Source organism: Passer domesticus, chromosome 3 (genome assembly GCF_036417665.1).
Source record: "Passer domesticus isolate bPasDom1 chromosome 3, bPasDom1.hap1, whole genome shotgun sequence".
In the NCBI taxonomy this organism is placed as follows: Eukaryota; Metazoa; Chordata; class Aves; order Passeriformes; family Passeridae; genus Passer; species Passer domesticus.
The window spans coordinates 33,395,213-33,407,994 of NC_087476.1; positions in this window are offsets into that span (position 1 = coordinate 33,395,213).

Sequence of the window (12,782 nt, forward strand, 5' to 3'; positions counted from 1 at the left end):
AATAAAGAAAAATAAATTCTTAACAGAGCCCTCTGTTTATTTTGTCCCAGACTGCTAAAGAGCAGGGTTTCAAATGCACATTATTTCAAAAGGGAATAGATGCATGTCATGTTGATAACAATTCCTAACAAGGCTTTATTTACTTAGATTAAGAGGAGAATATTTTCCACCTCTTCTAATAAAAAAAAAAAAAAATTCAGTTGTTCTACACATACTTTTGCTTTTGTACATAATGGCTGGGTACCCTAAAAATGGTAATATGTTCTTGGAAATTGAAGGGGAGATATGTTGTTGCATCCAAAACATTTACTGCAGGTAGAGTCTATAAAACCAAAAGTCTCTAATGCATGACATGAATCAGTCCATAACAGCAGAGTGGATGTGCATACCACACCAGTGCACAACACACGACATGACACAGGGCTGCCTGGCATTCCTTCATTCCTAAGCCACGTCACTGAGCAATAAGGGATGTGGGAGCAGGAGGCATCCCTCATTTTCCTTGATTGCTTCCTCTTAGATTTAGAGGGAGGGGGTAGAATTTCTGTCTGTGTGTGCCAGATTTACCAGCTGAGTGTGTATGGGGAAAATGTATGCAACCAGAGCCTGCCATTATCTGCTCAAGTAATGAAAAGATAACATGTATGGTGTGCAAGTGCTCACTCTGTAAACTCAGCATTCTGCAAAGATTTGGCCAGGACTACATCCAGGTGTTTCCCTACAAAATGATCTTTTCACTGCAGCCTGCACATTCTTTCATCATCCAGCAACTGGCACCACAGTAGGAGCAGGTCAGTGGGATTCCTTGCAGCTACTGGGAGATCATGTGCTTTATAATGACCTTATCAGTAAGAGACTAAAATCCCTCTTGTCCCAAAAGGCGAACATCCTAACTCTTTCACAACGTCACAATACAAACCTTTGTTATGTCCCTGGAGGAGTTCGAGGCCAGGTTGGATGGGGCTCTGAGAAGCCTGGTCTAGTGGGATGTGTCCCTGCCCATGGCAGGGGGAGTGAAACTAAATGATCTTCAAGGTCCCCTTCCAATCCAAACCACTCCATGATTCTATGATTCTGTGACTGTGATACATACACATACTCATGCTGAGTACCACTTGAGAAAGATGGAATAGCACCCTTAGCAATTCTGTTTCTGTGTGCTTACTTAACGGATAAGCAACATATGTTTGAGTGCCATTGATGATCTTACTGACACTTGGAAAGTCCCATTCCAGACAGCTGTTATTTCAGGGATATTTGCAGAATTTTCCTATAACCTAGAGGTATCATTTCAAGGCCTGATTTTGTATGTGTGGTGTCCCACTCCTAGGGAAAGGGAGCACCCAACAGTCACAGAGGCTGGTGGCTGGAAAAGAAAAACAGAATCCAGAGGGTCCTCAAAAAGTAGTAAGTTTTATTAGTAAATTATACACTTGGCATGGGAATCAGTATGAGTTAGTCCCTTATATTTTCTACTATAAACACACACTGGTAGAATTTGAATAAGGAGTAGGGTGAAAGAAAAGAGAGAGAGAATGATTAAAGAAAGGGGTGAGGGGAGGGAGGGAGGGAGGGAGGGAGGGAGGGAGGGAGGGAGGAAGGAAGGAAGGAAGGAAGGAAGGAAGGAAGGAAGGAAGGAAGGAAGGAAGGAAGGAAGGAAGGAAGGAAGGAAGGAAGGAAGGAAGGAAGGAAGGAAGGAAGGAAGGAAGGAAGGAAGGAAGGAAGGAAGGAGGGAGGGAGGGAGGGAGGGAGGGAGGGAGGGAGGGAGGGAGGGAGGGAGGGAGGGAGGGAGGGAGGGAGGGAGGGAGGGAAGGAAGGAAGGAAGGAAGGAAGGAAGGAAGGAAGGAAGGAAGGAAGGAAGGAAGGAAGGAAGGAAGGAAGGAAGGAAGGAAGGAAGGAAGGAAGGAAGGAAGGAAGGAAGGAAGGAAGGAAGGAAGGGAGGGAGGGAGGGAGGGAGGGAGGGAGGGAGGGAGGGAGGGAAGGAAGGAAGGAAGGAAGGAAGGAAGGAAGGAAGGAAGGAAGGAAGGAAGGAAGGAAGGAAGGAAGGAAGGAAGGAAGGAAGGAAGGAAGGAAGGAAGGAAGGAAGGAAGGAAGGAAGGAAGGAAGGACAATACAACCACCTTTCTTAGAAGTACATTAAAAAGGAATTGTAGCTGAGTACTCAGTTTATTCCTTCAGAACTGTTCCCAAGTTCAGTTCTCTAATGGGGGTTATTTTCTTCTTTCTTTTTGCTTCTTATGATGCAAAATTTTGATGAATTTATAATTCCACAAAAAGCTGCATAAGTCTTGCAATAATCATGCATTCCCTGTTCAACCTAAAGGTCACATCTTAGACAACTGTCTCACAGAAGTCTTATTTTAAAACTATCTTTAATAAAGTCACCATTTCAACAGATGGAATAGAGAAGAGAGAAGACTAAGATGAATAATGGTAGAAGCCCTGATGCAAAAGAGATTTCCACAGAATATTCATGTCATATGAATTACACCTCCTATACATCCATGCAACCCAGCCACTCAGCATATGGTAAGTAATTTAGGAAGCAAAAAGTAACTAATAAATATAAAACAAACATGACAATGCATTTGACAGTTCTGGCATGTTTATCTAGAACAAAATCAACACCACAGCCAATGCTGCATTGTTAAGGATGCAGAATAATGTACACACTCAAATGATTAGTCCATGATAGCAAAAAATAGACATAATCCTATGGAAACTTCATTAGTACAAAAATTATATTGAAACACTGTTGAGTAGGAGTTTCAAAATGTTCACTGTTTAGTGGGATCTCTTCTTCTGATGAAATGATCTCATGTTTTACTAGGTTTTTCTGCCTTCCATACACTGTGTGTTTTTAATTCCTATCTAATTTTGGTGTTCATGCCTCGACAGTGATCCCAGATACCTCAGCCTTACTGGTATTCTTTAGATGTACAGCATCAACCATACCCTTCAGCACAGGCAGTACTTTTAAAGTCTGACATTGGTTTTGGCTTCAAACTCGCTGTTAGGACCTCTGGAATGAATTATGTAATAGTTTTAAGTCAGAACCATGAAATTAACATCTGTGTTGATGTTAATTTCACTGCATTTGATTGTATTACATTTGTATTGAGACAAAGAAACTTTTGACAAAAAACATTCTTTCAGAGTAAATTTTATTCAAAGATGATTATTGACAAATCCTCTTGAAAGCTTTATTTCAGTTCTTATGCTTAGTGCTGTGTTTTATCTCCAGTTTTATCTTCCAAACACTGGTTCCTTGGAACTTTTTCCCACTAACTTAGACACCACTGTAATACCTACTTTATTCTCCCAGCAAAGATTAACAGCAATCAAGTTATGTCTCAAACACCTTTTTCTTTTCTTCCTTAAATAATAACGCGTTTTGTTCAAGTCTGAGGGAATTTAGTGACTTTTTTTGTGTATTTTAATGTCTTGGTTTTTTGAAATGAGTCATTTGCTGTTGACTAATTTGAGACTCCCCAGCACCACATGCAAAAATAAGATCATGTCTGAGCCCCTACTCACTAACCACATGATTTTTATACATGAGAATTGAATAATTTGTTCTTGCAATGCCATCATAGTTCTAAGTTTTCTGTCTTTAAAATCTTCTCATATAAATCTCAGAATTTCCCAAGATGTATCAAGGTTCTGGAGCAAGAAAGAATTTTCTTGGTGGATGAGGATAATGCTAGGGACTACTTAAATAAACTGGACATACACAGTCTGTATGGGACACACCCATAAGTACTGGCCATTGTAACTGAAAAGACATTTAATTATCTTTGGAAGGTCATGGCCATAAGGGCAGATAACTGAGGACTGTCAGAAAGCAAATTTCATTGAAAATGGTTCTCTCTTCAAACATTCAAAGCAGTCCTAGAAAATGTCTCTTCTGGCCTTTACAGGGTATTCTGCAACATATTTTCTCAGAAAAGGTGTATTTTCTATAAAAAATCAACCTGAAAATCATTCCATAATACTATAAGAAAGTATTTAATTTAATCAGATCCTACTATCTTTAATATGTAGCAGCATTCACAAAACCACAGTTTAATATGCCATCTCTGTAAATAAACAGGGAAATATTTTGCTTTGTGGAGAAATCTTGAAATATACCTTCAAGCTAGATGCTGTCGGTTTCCTGAATGAAAAGATTTATTCTTCTTGATTGCAGTTACTGTCCCTGACCTACAAGCAATCAAACTTAGGAGAGCAGCAAGGGGGCAGATGGCAAGCAGTAATCCAGGGATCTGAAGCCCCCACATATCAACTACTCATCAGCATCTCCCTCTGTGTCTACCCTCACCTTGTGGTAAAAGTGAGCTCACTGAGAGGTGACCTCTTTACCACATTCTTTGGAGGTTAAACCAGACAGGAGAGCATGGTAACATGGGCAATTAGGCTAAATTCAGAGGCTGCCTGAGCCCACAGTAACTGGCTGATATGTTCCTCTCTTCAATGTACTTTCATGGTATAAATATGACCACATGTGGTTTCTTATCGGAAGACATATAAGATAAAGACCAGGGCAAAACCAGATCTGATGTTATTGTCTGCTCTGCCAGTCTTCTGGCCAGCCAATTTAAAGCATTGTGGTTTTACACCTGGGAATTCAGATTCCAATAAAAAACCAAAGCTAAGTGTAATGGTTTCATAGGTGAGAAAATTCTGCTGCGTCTGCCTAATGATGGGTGAGAACTAGGCAGACTTTTTTTAAGGTGCTTTGTGGGTCTTTTTGGTTAAGAAATGAAACAGATCAGGGACTCAGATATGATTTCAGAGAGACAGCAAGCACTTTTTTTGACAAAATGGTACTCATGGACTCAGTATTTTGTAAAGTGCTCACTTAACAGTAAAAGCTATAAGGAATGGGATTTGTTCAACGATGAACAAATTCAGTTTAACATGGAGAAGAAATTATTTCGGTTTAACATGGAGAAGAAAATCTTCCTTCCTATCCATTTAGATTATGCTGAATTTCCACACTACAGTGAACAATTCACTACTGCTCTAATAGGATGTTAAAATCTAACTTCTATTATCTTAAGCTTTAATTTATTTTTTGAAGTAATGACCGGTGAATAAGACAGCTCTTATTTGTAATCTGTGTTTCTAAGGCATCTTGAAAGTAACAGATTTCATTTTTGTATGAAAGAGTTGGTACTGAGGCATGGGGTATGCTTGTACTGGTTAGTGGCTGGGCAAGTACCTGTGAAAACACTCAGGATCTAGGCTTTACAGAAATGATAGAGATCATCTGCTGAAACCACTTTCAACATCTGTACAGTAGATTTCCTTTACATCGCTCACTGACAGTTTATATGAATTGCTAATTCTAACATATTCCATCATCTCCTTTGCACACTTTTTCTTTATGCTAGCTCAGTCCTTGATTTTTGCTGCTACCTTGTTCAAAACTCAGGCCATCTTCAATGGGCTCAGTACTTTCTAAACATCCACTGGGATTTAAGACCTTAATAGCCTAAAGTTTCCAACATAATCCTTCAAACAGAGTTAAGCCTGAAGGGTTCCTGACAGGCTTCTCTATTTGGAAGACAGCCCTCGCATCACTTCTTGGTGTTACGGGATCTTCATTTTTGACAATCAAGATATTTCATTTGGTCATAATTACATTCCCTTCCCACCACTGCAAATGGGGACGGGTTTTTCAAACTAGTTTTCATGCTCATGCTCTGGAGCACCACATGGCTACAGAACCTCCTCACTGAGAATGTGGCTAAGTGCCAATGTCCTGCTGAGTAATTATTGTAGCCAATAATCAAGTTTTCCTAGTGTATGTGGAATACATACTAGGTAGGGTCAAAATGTCAGCAACCTTGCCTACCTGTGACTGTTACTCCAGTTTTGAAGGATTAATACCAGCGATGTTAAGAACATTTGCTTGCTTAAGACAATGGTCTTAAGGCCTTCTAAATTGTCATAATCTTGAATTTCAACTTTCCCAGGGCATAAGGTAATAAACTGGATGACTGATGTGGTTTCTCTGCTACACAGCATCAGAAATGTGCACTGCCATGGTGATCCCCTTCAATTATTCTTGTCTTTTTCTCCCTGGGGACAAATCCTCTTGTGATGCACTCTAGGTATAGGATAACTGCTTATTCAGGGCCTTACTTTTAAAAAGAAGTTTTGTTTTGTCTTGTCTTACCTCTGGGTATCTATTCCATGCACAATGTAAACAAGTGTTGCTGCAATACTACCGCATGTAGGTCAGCCCTTCCAATGAGCCTGGAGTTACCTTGGCAGGCACCCAAGAGTAATGCTCTGCGTGGCATAACCCACTGCCTCCACTGGCCTCTCCACATGCTCACCCACAAATGGGATGGACAGCAGCAGCACAGGTAAGAACCACTGTGTGGGCTGTGCTCTGGTACCTCAAATAACCACAGTGCTGATAATTGTGCCATCAGCAGTCTCTGGGGCTATCCACTGAATAACAAATACATTCCTTACTGGTCCACACTGTACTGCCATATCTTGACTGTCATTTTACCTCTGCTTACTGGACTATCCTAACTTGTGCATGCCTCTTCATGCTGCTCACACCCCAGTGGAAGCAGGGTGGACAAAACCTTCTAATCTTTTATTGGTATCATGTGTCTGGACATCTAATTGCTAATTTCAGCTCTTGTATCTTGGATTCAATCTCTCTTGGTGGTTGTTTCCTTTGTGCCATTAATCTATGGGTTGCTTTTTGAGTGACCTCCTTCCTGAAGAAACCTTGGGAGGAGATGTTGCTGCAGTCAATTAACACAAGTACAGTTTGCTACTGAAACTATGGTTCCTTTCCTAATTTTCTGCTGCTCTCATACCCCATCAATTAGGGAAGTGTGCAGTCAACCTGCAACACCCAATTCTCAGGGAAATCACCTGATTTTTTCATTATTACCTGTGTTTCAAATCTGTCAAGACAGAATAGGAGAGATGGCTCTACACAAAATTATCATCACCTCTTAATCATATTCTTATGGAGAAAGCAACACTTTCTATCAGGTAGTAGTAACTATTATGCTATATATTATAGGTATTCCTTAAAAATGCTATTTGAGTATCAGAGGCAACAGTGACAGCATGCAGAACTGTGCAGGACAGTGCATGGCTTCTCAGCTCAACAGCTCCCAGCAGTGCATGGGAACCCATGCTGCTCTCTATTGCTGCCCTTGGACTGCTTTCAATAACCAGGTTAGCTCATTTAAGATGAGCTAAAATTAAGAGCTATAACGAGGATGTCCTGAGGTGGATCTTTTGGCACTCATGCTGGTATTTACAGCTGTGATAAAAATCAGTTACATATTTATTTCTAGTAATAAGATCTTAAAATGTACTTCATGTTTGTCAGGCTTAGATCCAATTTTTTTTTTTCTTTTAAATATCTCCTGAGGCTCCATTCTGGGCAATCTGCCTAGTAAAAACTTTCATTCACTTTGCTTTGCTGTGTAATCTTCAATCATATTTTCAGCTAAAAAAGGCCAGTTCCTTTTGTGGGAAAATCCTATATCACAATTTTAGCCCTTTCAATAACACAGTATTGGGGACTACATTGTCAGGATTGGTATGTTCTTTGGACAATTGTTTTGGAAAGACATCTAGAGATTTGTATTCAGCAGTACATCCTGAGAACTGGATGCCAGATCACAGTCACTTTTTTCCTGAAAAAGATAATATAAACAATCAGGGACCGACTAAAAGCTGCCGTAAAACTGACAATAGCAGCAAGCTGCATTAATTCAAGCTGCATAAATTGTTGCTTGAATAATAGCAATTATAAGTAAATCTAATCAGTTTCTTCTCTTCAGAGAAGGGAGAGATTGAAGAAAGGGACTGAAATGAGCATCTCCTGGAGCATCACAGAGAAAACCACCCATATCTCCCACAAGAGACCACAATACTCTCCGGTTCCTTCTCTTAATTAGTATTCAGTCTCTTTTGGATATTAACAAGCAAAAGACAATAAGAAACAGTATCAGGTTGTGCCAAAGCATGTTTATATTGGATATTAGGGAAGATTCTTCCCCAAAAGGGTGGTCAGGCATTGGAACAGACTGCTGGGGAAGTGGATGATCACCATCCCTAGAGGTATTTGAAAGGCACATTAGGACAGATGTGGCACTTAGGGACATGATTTAGTGGTGGATTTGGCAATGCTGGATTATTGGTTGGATTCTGTGATCCTAAAGGTCTTTTCTAACCTAAACAATCTATAATTTCATGTCTTTTTCCTTCAGTATCAATTTTTTCCTTTATGTTTTACAGAAACAACATTTAAATCCATTTTGAGGCTATTCTAAAATTTCAGTTTGCTCCTCTTTTGCTGAAGTTTGAAAACTATTTTTAATTCCAGCACTGGAAACAATCCCTCATATTTCAAATCTTACCATTCCTCACTGTTTATATATTATAAAAACAAAAAAAGTCTTTCATTTCTGTTTATTTGAACATAGCCCAAAAACAGCTGAAGACTCATTCAGTTGTCTTGAATTATTACCTTCAGTTGATCAAAGTTTTATTTTTTCATTAAATAGAAAAAACCTTTAATTTACAACCTTAACTTGCAGAGAAAATATTATTTTATTGAAACATTAAAAATCAAACCATAAAATTCAGCTCAAGGGAACTACTAAGAAAACAATTTCTACACTGTGCATTTTGTGGGAAGTGTTGATGAGATTATTTGGCTGTATTGGTAATTAAGAAACTATCTGTGTAACTCCAGCTTGAGCAGTATCCACAAACAGGTATTTTCTGAGACACTTTGCATCTCAGGTCCTGTCTTCCTCCCTGGCAAAATCTGATTAACCCCTATTTCCTATATGATTGGAAATCACAGGCTCCTCTTTCTCAACAACACTGATGGACAGGAATTACAATGTACATCCAAACAGTGCTCAAGACAATTAATACCAACATGATGCAATACAAAGCTGGCCTATCTGTATGGTACTAGGTTCTGCTGTCATTTTAAATATTGGTCCAATTGAATGTTATGGTATGATACTTTCCTACTTCTTATCTGGCTTTACAAATAAATTAATTAGATTTTGTCACTATGTAATTTTTTTTTTACCAAATACCTGCATTTTTTAAAAAAACTCTGTCCAAATTGTAAATATATTTGTAATAACAATAACTTTGTGATGAGGTGGTAATCAGGAGCCACCATGGTGCTTTTGATGCAGTCTGTCCAGGGCTGCTAAAAAAGATCAGAAAATCTGAATCTGATCTCTCTCCTAATTCTGGCAGCAAAAGTTTTGACAAGCTTTTTTGTTAGCAGATGATTAATTTGTTAGATAGTTGTGGTTTGTGCATGCTCATGGGTCATCTAACACAGGAAAATCTCCTGTTGAAATGAGCAGATGAGTGCTTTGTGTCACTGGAGTCTTCCACTAAAGCTAAGTGTGAGACAAATGTCAAATGCTGCATGCTGTTAACATCGGAGTTGTTTTCTCATTATTTTCAGCAGAAACAGTCAGAACTTTCAAGGCAGAAAATAATTTATCCTTTTCCAGGGTTAGGAGATGCTTTTGAAAGCAATTGGCCTTGCATGTTTTGATCATGCTGCTGAGAAAAGAGGTGAGCCAGTCTGAGATACTCCTCTCATCCCACAGCCTCAGGTTACTTTCCCTGTAGCAGACAGCATCAAAAGGAATGTGCATTTGAGCTGCACTGCCTCAGTGGAACATCCCACTTTCACTGGGATCAAAGAAGTACTCTGGATTCTCTATCTGCACTATAAAAGTATGGACCTCTAAAAGAAAAGGGAGAAATCAGGTAAGGGATGAAAAACAAGATTCATGAGAACTTTTTCAGAGTTCAATGCATAAAATGCCATTGCTTTGCGGGGCAGTTATGACATACTTAAGTCCTTGTGTAACATCACCTTCACTTCCCTTGCAGCATTACTGATTGCCCACTTAATTGATTTTTTTGAATGCTTACAGGGCTTTTTTTATAATTTTGGTTTCTGATCTGGTTTAACTTTTTATACTTCCAGGGTTGTTACATGTTAATTCTATTCCAACTCCTCCTATTCAGTTATCAATTTCACTAATATTTTATTTACTTCCGTCTTAAGGCCATTAGTAAAGGTTTAATTAATAGGTCAGAAGTGCAATCTCTGTGGCTTAATGATACATTGTTTGGATGCATTGATAATTCAGAGGGTGGAGTATTAATGATTAAGTATTTAAATAAATTTTGAACCCTACTTCTTCTAGTTATGAGGAGACACTTTGTCCTAGTACAAATATATTTTTATATATGCAATAATAAGAGTAACTCAATTTACATACTTATAATAGTATCTTCCACATGAGGCACTGAGATGATTACAATTCCATTACTACCATCATAATTTTCATAGATAAAGAAGAAGAAAAAAACACACTCTAAGCCTTAGCTGTATGTTAGTAAGACAGTGAAAGACTTGTAAAGAAAACACAGGCCTTTTCCTTGTTAGCTTTTTGTCAGCTCAGTTTTTAAAAAAATGTTAAAAAAGGGTTGCTGGGAAAGGAAGGAGCTGGCAAGTAAGAGGTAGCATAGAAACAGAGTCATAATTACACCTGAGGGGCAGGCAAATGTTACTATATGTTGGATTTATTCTCTGAAGACCCTGTTTAAGCTTCTTGGAACTTGACTCTACCTTCTTGGATGTAGTTATCCTCAAACATGTTCCATCTCTCTAATTCTCTAACTACTTTTTTTTTTTCTCAGCAGATGATTTCCAGAAAATTAACACTTCTGTTGTTGTTCTTGTTGGGTTTTTAATTATTATTTTAATCTTACTAAATATCACAGGTACACTGGCTAACAGAAGCTGCATCTAAAACCAGTCTGATAAGAAATGGCTTCTTGGTTAAATATTTAGAAATAATTTCATGTCCTTACGGTTAAGAGCATAATGTAGGTTACTGAAATCTAGACATTAATATCACTTTTTCAGGACCAAATTCACAATTGTATGCAGTATCTTTCCTTGCTTTCACTGTTTGTGGTAAAGGAGACTTTTGACAGTTACAATGGTCAAATTGCAGTTGGAGCACCATGGCCAACACTTCGTAGCTCTCCCAACCCCCTAAAGACCCCACATGGGCTCATGGATTAGCAGAAACAGATCTGTATCCTATTTTCTCTGCAAGATCCTATGACCTGGCAATAAACAATGTGGATTGCTATTAATCTTTTTTTTAAACAATGAAACACGAAGTGTCTGATACCACACCTGTATGTCCCATTACAGCTATAATGGTGATTGCTGTTCAGATGTCTATTACACCTCTTTAGAAAGGTACATGTTAAAATGACAGATACACATTATTGCATTATGGCCACCTCCTCTCTGAAATACTCTAATAATGCAGTGAACAATTGATATGTTGTAATAACTTTAAGCCCTGGTCTGGTATTGCACACAAATGCATCTTTCACACATGCATATCCTTAAATTTACTCCTTTGAGCTGCCCAAGTAAAACTACTTTTACTTGGTTCTTTCTGATAGTCTAAGTATTTTCTCCAAAATCTAACAATATCTAGGTCTCAAGAGAGGAATTTATGAGGGAAGATGTCAAGAACAGATGTTGAACAAACTCAGGTCTCAGATTTCTTAAACTGGGTGGCATTCACCAATTATATCCCTCTGCCCACACCCCTTGTTTTCATCAAAACGTAAATGGGAGTCTCTCAGGGCTTTCTCACTCTTTAGGGAGTGGCAAAAATAGATTCAAGTTTCTCTGGCCATGCATAAGTAGTCAAATAGGAACCACATGCAGTCTAAGGGCTGTGCATAGGAACTCTGCATAAACTAGCATACGCTGCTTTCCAGGCAGGTGTCAGAGGACTGTCCCAGTACAACTGTGTCTCTTCTGAACTGGACTTTTTTCATGCCCAACTAGACCAGAATGTAGGCAGGAGAGATTCTAATTTGTGACTATCTGACCAATTGGCCTAAACTGATCGCTTCTGCCAAAGCTTTAACCTCAGAAGTAGCATCAGCATTATTTACAGTTTTGAAGATCAAACCTCAGATTTAAAATTTCACTAAGGAATTTAATAGCACTCAGTGCAGAAAGCTTGATAGGTTTTATAGCAGTTAATAAATATCTGACATTTTTAGAAATATTCAAGAATTAACTAATATAAAGTGTGCTGCAGTAAACATGGGAACTGAACCATGCTTAGCTTCTATAAAATGGACAGCTGAAAGGAAATTTCTGACAGATATATATATATATTATATATATATACACACACGTTTTCTTTTTTTTTTTTTTTTACATGGACATTCAAAAGAACCCGTGGATCCAGCATGACCCAAAGCTGTGAACCTGCACAAGCAACATTTTACGATTTCTCAACTCTGTTCTTTTCTAGTTATTTCCAGCCCACATAAATCTGTAACTCAGTTTGGTCATAAATGAAATAAGCTGCTGAACAGCACCAGCTGGATCTGATGAAATCAGCGTGTACAGCTGGGTATTATCCTCCTACTGGAGGTACCACAACTCTCATATCATCAGGGATTTCCTGTGTGGCCTCATACATGCATTATACTGGCCAGATAACAGACCAAAAACAGAAGAGCTCCAGCTGAAAAGCCATCCATGGCAGATTACTAATTATCTAACAGGCAGGTGAGCAATCATCTTGTTTGTTGTACTCAGTGTCAACCTGGTTTACAGAATCCCCTGAGAGAAGTCCTGAGGGCAAAGGAGTCCAGGATGGTTGAAGATTCTTCAAGGAGGAACTCTT